Below are 9,304 nucleotides of genomic sequence, written 5' to 3'. Positions count from 1 at the left end.
GGTCATTGGCATATAGCAACATTGTAAATCAGTACAAATATTTTGGAAAGCAATTTGGAATTATACAAACAAAGAGACTAAAGCATCTTGAAGTGGTAGGGAACCTGTGGTCTCGAGGCCATGTGTGGCCCTCTAGGTCCTGAAATGTGGCCTCTTGAATCCAGTCAAAGAGCCACACTTGAGGACCTAGAGGGCCACAAAAGGCTGCACTTCAGGACCTAGGGGCCATGTGAGGCCTTGAGGCAGCAAGTTTCCCACCCTTGGATACCCTTTGACTCAGTGTTTCTACCACTAGGCGTATACCCCATGGAGGTCATTGATAAGAAAGTCCTCATTATACACCAAAGCATTTGTAGCTTAACTTTTGTGGGAGCAAAGAACTGGAAACAAAGTGGACATTGTTTAATTGGGGAAAGGCTAAACAAACTATAGTAGGTGAAATGTAATGAATATTATTGTGCTATATCAAATAATGACTATGATAAATACAGAGAAACATGGAAAGATTTATAGGATCTGATTCAGAGTGAAGTAAGCAGAACCAAGAAAATAATATACACAATGACTACAGCAACGTAAATGAAAAGAACAACCACAAACAATCAAAGGTGAATTTTACAAAATTACAAAAAACAAGTGTGGCTCAAAAGAAAAGAGGTGAGAAGACATGGAATATACCCAAATTATATAGTCAACTCCTTTGCAGAGGTGGGAGGTCAACCCATGTGGAATATATTTGCAGACTTTTTTGATGTATTGATGGGTTTTGCTGATTTTTTCCCCTCTTTCTTTCCTTTAAAGATATTATTTATTATATGGTATGCTTCTCTGTGAGAAGGTAGGAAGAAGAATAATGGAAGAAGTTTGGTGAAGTTGCAAAAAGGACATCAATAAAAATGTATAAAAATAGCAGCAATTTATATTATGATTGACCAGGAAATAAGAGCTTAGGCTTATAATTACATTTTTATGACTGACTCTTTTTTCTTTTTACTTTGGAAAAAATAATTTCATATCTGTGTGCTTCCTGGTTGTTCCTCACACAAGACACTCCATCTCCAGACTCCAGGCATTTTTACTGGCTGTTCCCAGTGCCTGGAATTCTCTGACTTCTCATCTCTGCCTTCAGGCTTCCCCGACTTCCTTCAAGTTTCAGCTAACAGCCCATTTTCTACTAGAAGCCTTTCCTTAACCTCCTTAATGATAGTGCCTTCCTTCTGTGATTATTTTCAATTTGTGCTGTATACATCTTGCTTATACATAATGATGTGCATGTTGTCTGCCTCATTAAATTGTTAGTTCCTTAAGAAGAGGGTCTGTATTTTGTGTTTGCATTCCTAGCACTTAGTACAGTTCCTGGCACATAGTAGACATTTGATAAATGATTGTTGATTGACTAGCTGCTTCCCAGGGATGATTGGAGAACTTACAGGAAAAGTTCTACACCACCCTTTGAAGCCTCTAACAAAAGGCTTTGGGTAAATATGCAGCAATTACTGCTAACATTGTTATTACTGTTTTCTTCTTTGCTATAAAACTTTCTAGTGTCTTCACCATTTAATTACCTTCTCTATAGTACTTAGTTTAGCAACCTGGGAGTCCGTCCATCTGTGTTCTAGTTCTTCATGGCACCTTCAGACAAAGGCTTTGGAGAAACAATGTTAAAAATGAAATAGTAATAATACGCTCACAAAAACCTCCAGCATAATTTTACCTACTCCAGAGCTCCCCTAGTAACAACATGGTGCCAGGGAGATTTTGTGTAACAAATTTGGTTATTAGAACATAACGACGTGGTGACAAACTCTCGGACTTCCAGAGGCATTTCTCCATCAAGCATTCCTTCTGACTAAGAACCAGAAAGAATAGTAATAAGAAGGCATAGCTTCAATCTCTTTAATTGTTTTTATGATTTGTTCTTTGACTCAGTCATTATTTAGGAGTTCACTTTTAAGTCTCCACTTGGGTTTGTGTTTTTTATTTGTAGTTCTGAAACCAATGACTATTTTAATTCATTATGGTCTGTGAATTATATATTAGCAATTTCTGCCCCTTTACATTTGTTTGCAAAATCTCTGTGCCCTAGCACATGGTCAATGTTTCAAGAGTTTCCAAGTTGTGTTGAGAAATATGTATGTTCTTTTGCAGTCCCATTTAGAAGATGCTAGAGGTTTTTAACTCCCATTTCTCTAGCAATTTGTTCAGTTCCACATTTTTCTCTTTTGTTTATCTTTCTGTTAGACTTATCCAATCCTGACAGAAGGATATTGAAGTCACTATTGTGTTACTGTCTATGTCTTCTTGTAGCTAAGTTAATGTTTCCTTTATGAAATTAGAAGCTAAGCCATTTGGAGCATATACATTTACTACTGATATACAGTTCAATTCAATAAACATTTGTTAAGAACCTACTATGTAAATATTATATAATTTAATTAAATATTATAAAATTATAACCATCATGGTCAAAAGGGGAAGCTGGTGTCAACCTACTGTGTTTCAGATTCCTGGGTCAAAGCACAAGCCAAAAATACTTTGATATCCACAAAGTAAACTGGGTCCTCTGTGTCATGGGCACCTCTGACCCATTAGCTTTAAATTTTACTACCCCTTAATCTCTTTGTCAACTAGTAGCTAGCCTATAGACCAATAAATCTACCAGGGAAGCCAACGTTTAAGTCTGCAATTTCTCTAGACTGAAGGAATCATTTTGTATTCCAGATATCTTCTATTCTTAAGATACTTGGTTTGTAACTCTTCCCTGATGAGAATATTCTTGGAAAATATGTATATAAAGCAAAGTCTTACAAATTGTTACATTTCCAATAAACCAGAAGAATTCATTATTTTTGGGGAAAAAAATCTTTTCATAAAGTGTCTATGACTCATTTTTATCAGCTTTATAAATTTTCAGTTGATCGGTGCTATAAATCCATGTTTTCCTACATCTGGTGTCCTTGAAAGGGGATATGCCAATATTACATTGAACTCTTTATGTTCTGCTTATGATCTGAAGTAAACCCAGTCTTTCTGCTTCTAAAAACAAAAAAAAGAACCTACTATGTGCCAGATGCTGTGCTAAGCACTGGAGACACAAATAAGAAAAAGAGAGTTCCTGCCTTCAAGAAGTTTACAATCTAACAGGAAAAGAAAACACACAAAAGAAAGCTGAAAAGCAATGGGAGTGGGGGTGGGAGTGGTACCAGGTGCTACATTCAACAGGGACATGATGGGCTGTAGAATGGAAACCAAGAAGGGCTGTAGATGGAAAATGGAGAGTTGATATTGGTTTGCTGTCTATAGTTCTTTTCAGCATAATGTGATTTTCTTGATAAGCCCTTTTTACCTTTTGGGTATTTGTTTTTACTTTGTCAGATAGCATGATTATAACTCCTGTTATTTCTGGCATTCATTTGATGCATAGTAAATTTTTTTCCATCCCTTAAGTTTTCTTTTGTATATGTCTTTGTTTTCTTTAATGTGTTTCTTATAAGCAACAAATTAAAAGGTTTTGTTTTCTTGTCCAATCTGTCACTTTTTTTCATTTTATTGGTCTGTTTAATCCATTCACATTTAAAGTTATGAGAGTTATGTTTATATTTTTCTCCATTTGTCACTACTATTTTTTTCAAGTTCTGATTTTTACCTGTCTTCTGCTATAGACAAAGTACTATGTTCCTTCAGTTATTTTAGCTTGACCATTTTTTTAAAAAGATTATTCATATTTCCACTGGCTCTCTTTGCCTCATCCCCAATCCCCATCTCTCATCTGTTACCCTTTTCCATTTGGGATTTTGCTTATTAATTCCTTTTTCTCTCCTGATTTTATCTGATTATTTAATTCTTTCCCCAATTTTCCCTCTCAGTTAAGCAGATTTCCCCTTCCTTTCCTTCAACTAATCCTACTCATTAGTTGTTGAAGTTTCACTTTTACATCCCTTTCCAGAGTTTCTCTCACTCTCTTCACTACCTATCCTCTTTTTCTGTCTACTCTACACCATCGATCTCTGTTTCATGATCCCTATAATTATCTGCTTTCTCTGTTTTCTCCATATTCCTCATGGAAATCAAAATTTTTAGGATATCTATTCCAGACTCTCCCCTCTAATTGGATTCTGCCATTGCCTTGTTTAGCTTCCCTCATGGATTCCTCTTTTCCATTATGTCTCACTTCCAAAACAATGTCAATTCCTTTAGATGACAGAGAGGGCACTGGTAGGATCCTACAACCATCATCACATCTCTGATTATGAAATATTCCTGATTATAACTGAACTTGCCTGAGTTGGATGCTGATCTCTTTCTCTTGGGCTTAGTGAAGCAGCACGCAGCCCCTTCCACACACAGGGTGCCCCATCCCAGTGTCCTGTCCTGCTCCCTCTGTTCCTCAGTCCTCTGGCAATTCAGAGATCTGCCACCCTGGTGCTATAGGGTTAATTTCTGGAGTTTGGGTCTTTGAGACTCTGGGAGGAGGGAAGTATGTGGGATTGAATTCTATTTCAAGCTCAGACATGTGTCCTGCCTACTCTCCTGCAGAGGTCTTTTGCAGCACAGAATGCTGCTGCAGCAGCACTAGCTGTCATTCCTGAACAAATTTCCATAAACTGGAACCTGGAAATCCATGGCATTAGGAAGATGGAAGGGGGACCAGGGTGTAGGGTTGGCTTTTGTTGCAAGATCATGTATTGGGTCCTTGAGTCAGCTAGTGCAGCCTTGATAACAGCAGCATGGTAGGCAAAAGCAGGGGGGTTCTAAGTGAGGTCAAGGGTATCAGTATCAGTCCATGATTTCTTTTTTTTTTAGCTTTTTAGCTTTTTTTCTTCTTTTCTTTTTTCCATTTAATACCATTTTCCCCAATTGTATGTAAAAATAGTTTTCAACATTTACTTTTATAAGATTTTGAGTTCCAAATTTGTCTCCCTCTCTCCCTCTCCTCCCCCCTCCCCAAGGCAGCAAGCAATCTGATATAGGTTATATGTGTACAATTATATTAATCATGATTCCTTTCAACCTTATGTGTTCCAGGTATCTTAGACCATTGAGAAAGCTGAAATTGTTTTCTCTTTGGCAGATAATTTCTGTTTTGGAGAGGTTTTAGAAGTCATAGGGATCAGAGAAAATGTCTAATCCTCCATGTTTTGGATCATGTGACCCAGAAGTCCACTTCAACCTCTTTAAAAATCCATTACCTTCAAGCAGCAGCATCATTACAATCTTCAGAAAAAAACCAAGGTTTTAATTCAGTTGACTGATCTTGACTATTCATCTTAGTTGTACCCTTACAATCTTAAATACATTTGTTGATAACAACTGACTTCCCCCTACCTAGTTTCCTCTCTCTTTTTTCTCTTCACTCTCCTTCTCCCTTGTTCTCTCCTCCCTTTTCTTCTCATACCATTCAACCTTTCTCTTCTTTCTCACCAATTGCACTTGGTTCTCCTCCTCTCATCCCAAATCAGGGCCACCCAGTGACCAAAGTCCCTTTGGCTGCTTGGGAGACTAGACAGAAGGGAGTTCAAAACCTGCCTTGAACAAAGTAAATGGAGAAAGAGACAGACAGCCAGACAGAGATGTGCAACTAATATCAATGTGCACTGAATTTTTTCAACTGGACATTGGTTTAGGGAAAGCTTACAGATTAAACTTTCACTACCAATACAGATAAGATTTATTCTACAATTTATAGTCTTAGACAGCTGTTTGGGGCATTAAGAAATTAAGTGACATATCCAGGGTCAAACTGTCTATGTCTGACAAAGGCTGGACTAGAACTCAGTTCTTTTTACCTGAGAATCCAACACTTTATCCACTATGTTAAAATACCTTTCACAGAATACAATACATCAAATCCTAAAATATTAGATCTGGAAGCAACCCAGAGTATCACTTCAGTCCAATTTTATCACTTTATAAATGAGGAAAATCAGGCCCACAAAACTAAGGTTACAGAGCTTCTGTTAAAAATAGCCATCTCTTGATTTGAGGCCAGTGTTTTATTTTGTTGGGTTTTTGTTTTGTTTTTACTACACATAGAGAATAGAATTAACAAAAAGGAATACTACACTAGATCTGAAGGCTGGAATTTTTTTTAAAAAAGTAGAATAAACATGAATGAATTAAAGAGCCAGAAAAACTAGAAGGGTTACATTTTTAAGAGTAATTTTAATTTAGGCAGTATAAACATGGTCTTGATAGTATTAAATTTCTCTGGCAAGTGAGCACTGTATGAATCATTGTTCATTGTCTATTAACTGAAGGAATTTAAGTGGTGAGGGATACAAAAAAGGAGAAATATATGGAAGGTTTGGTTTATGTAGATAAGTTAAGAAAAAACAAATTCTACTTCACTTGGCAATGCAAAGGCAGTTGAGACCACCATTGACCAGGATGTACCTAGCTTGGCTACACTCAGCAGAGTGTGTCTTGAGGTGACAAGAAGGAAAGCAAGGATGGGTCCTGGAAATGTTAGGCTCTAAGTACACAGTGGATGGGAAATTATGGGATCCTTCTACCCCAAGAGTTATTAACCTAGGGTCTGTGACTTTTAAATACATACGTACATACATACATATATAGAAAACTGTATTTCAGGTCAGCTGGGTGTCACAGTGGCTGGAGCACTGGCCCTGGAGTCAGGAGGATCTGAGTTCAAATCTGGCCTCAGACACTTGATGCCTACTAGCTATGTGACCCTGGGCAAGTCACTTAACCCCATTGCCCAGCCAAAAAAAAAAAAACAACTGTATTTCAATATACTTCATTTCCTGTTATGCATTTAAAAACATTATCTTCAGAAGGGGTCCATCGACTTCATCAGTCTTCCAAAGGAATACAGGAAACAAGAAGGATTAAGAATGCTAAGGTTCAGGGGGCAGCTAGGTGGTGAAGTGGATAGAGCACTGGCCTTGGATTCAGGAGGACCTGAGTTCAAAGCCAGCCTCAGACACATAACACTTACTAGCTGTGTGACCCTAGGCAAGTCCATTGCATAGCCAAAAAAAAAGAATGCTAAGTTTCTTCCTTCTTCTTCCTCCCAAAATTGCATGCCATCTTACACAGAGAGATGGAGGGAAGCAAGCCTAGGATTTTTCCATTACAAATAGTAGTACTAATTATGGTAGCCTTTATAATAGGACACAAATGTTACCTCCATTCTATTTCTCTCTGAGGAAGAATAGGGCAGTGAGCAAGATGATAGCACTTCTTCCATTATCTCGCTCCATGTAGACCCTCTTCATCTATTTCTCTCATCATGACACATAGGGCTGTTTGTGATTGATCGGCAAGGGGGTAAGGTGTTGGAGTAGAAAGACATATATGATTTCCGATCTATGAGGATTGAAGGTTGAAGGAGGAACTGAGAACGTAATTGATCTTGAAGAGAGCTGTCTTCAAACACTTAAAGGTGGAAAGAGATTAGCATGTGCTCGGCCCCAGAAAACAGGGAGAGGATTAAAGAGTGGAAATTACAAGGAGTCAGATATTGACTCAACATAAGGGAAACTCCCAACAGATGGAGCTGTCCAAAATTGTAATGAGATGCCTCTGGGGTCTCTCTGTCACTGGAGGACTATGGGAAGAGGCTGAGTAATCACTCCCTAAGTGTATTATAGCCAAGGTCCATGATATGGGTAAAAGTTGGAAGAAATAACTTCTGAGATCCCTTCTAAGCCTTGAGTCAAATGGCATGACATGATGCCTTTCTCCTTCTGGCTCCCATCCAAGGGCATGCAGGAGAGCTAGCTTGAAGTGGCTCATGACAATTGATAGTTAAATTTTCAGTGTGAGTATTTATACCTCAGAAATTGGCAAACACTATGAATCAGGGCCTGAATTATTGTTTTGTTGATTGTTTAGACTCAAGAGTGATGGAGAAAGTTTTAACGATGCAGATTAATCTTAAAAGTATGGCCTGAAAGGGGAAGCTAGGGCTTACAGTGGATAGAGCACCAGCCCTAGAGCCAGCAGGCCTGAGTTCAAATCTGGCCTCAGACACTTAACTAGGTTTGTGACCCTGGGCAAGTCATTTAACTCTCTTTGCCTCATCTGTACAATGAGAAGGAAATGGTGATTGCCTTAATAAAAAAAAGTGTGTGATGAGCACATTTTTTCTTTCCAGAGAGCTGATTGTTAAACATTTACCAGCTCACCTTTGCACCCACCCAGTCATTTGAGTCTTCTTGCCTAACTGCATCATCTTGAAGCATTGTAGAGATAAATGTAATGAATGATCTATGAATATCTGCAAAGAGTCAGGCAGCAGTGAATGAAGGAATCAGTAGATTGAGACCAGTACTTGACCTCTCCTCTTTGGCAAACCATAAGATTTCTTTGTCTTCGTCCTTTCACTTTTACACTGAACTTTATACCCGTGGCAAAAAGTGTTACCTAAATATTTTTGAAGAAAAAGAAAAAATTACAGGTTACTCAATTCACCTGATGATTGCTTAAATTTATTCTCTTCATAGAAAGCAGAAAGCTAAGACACCAGCCACATATTCCCTTTCTTTCTTCTGTCCTATGCAGTGATGAAATTTGAGTTAAAAATTAGAGAAAATTCAATTCAGCTCTATGGCATAATTTCTTACCTTGGGGTTTTAAAATGTAAGCAACTATAAGCTGGGATTAATTTTCATAAATTTAGTCTAAATTTTAAATTCATTTTTAACAATTAAAAATTAATTTAGTATAGATTTTATTAGACTAAATTCCACATAGGGGGAAGATTTGCATAGCTGCAGATCTGTGACTAGAAATGCCAGTGCTGGAGACACCTCAAGATCCCAGGTTCTATAGGGGATAGAAGGGAACAAAAGGATGTCCCCATGGGCAAATGCCCTGAAGCACTGTTTCTGGGGGAGTTGCCAGAGGAGGGAGAAAAGTGAGGTCAACAAGTATTCATTAGGTTCCTACTATGTGCCAAGCCAGGGAAAATTTCCCCAAGATGCAGGAATGCCTCCATATCCTACCTGGGACATCATACCTCATTATCAACAATAATGCAAGATTTTCCCTGTGAAAGGTATGGTCCAAGTCCCCAGGCCCAGTATTATGATACAGAATGCAGAGAATAGTCTACACTAATCAGGTGCCAGGAATCCACCCCCCAGTCCACACTTCCACGGCATGCCTGAAGGTTAAGGAGGAGAGAAAATCAGTGGGGAAAGGTAATCTCTAGGAGATAAGGATCGCAGCAATGTGATGCTTGGGGTGGTGGGCCAGGATAGGGCAAGGGAGAAGGGCAGTCATGTAGCGCGGAGTCAGTGAAAGAATGGGAATCAAGTGACAGCAGCTTGGAGGACCA

At 38.4% G+C, this 9,304-nt stretch overlaps 1 long non-coding RNA gene across 1 annotated transcript in view; it reads right to left on the bottom strand.

The window, feature by feature from the left end:
- Nucleotides 1-486: 486 nt before the first annotated feature.
- LOC144455166 (uncharacterized) overlaps nucleotides 487-9,304 on the bottom strand; it is a 53,900-nt gene continuing 45,082 nt past the window's right edge. Inside the window, exon 3 of the long non-coding RNA XR_013483876.1 lies at nucleotides 487-8,388. This is a non-coding gene — a long non-coding RNA (uncharacterized LOC144455166). The remainder of the gene's footprint in view (nucleotides 8,389-9,304) is intronic.

Source organism: Phascolarctos cinereus, unplaced genomic scaffold, assembly GCF_003287225.1.
Source record: "Phascolarctos cinereus isolate Bilbo 61053 unplaced genomic scaffold, phaCin_HiC Scaffold_9;HRSCAF=440, whole genome shotgun sequence".
Classification (NCBI taxonomy): Eukaryota; Metazoa; Chordata; class Mammalia; order Diprotodontia; family Phascolarctidae; genus Phascolarctos; species Phascolarctos cinereus.
The sequence above is the reverse complement of the archived record's forward strand: the minus strand, read 5'-3'. Positions and strand labels throughout refer to the sequence as shown.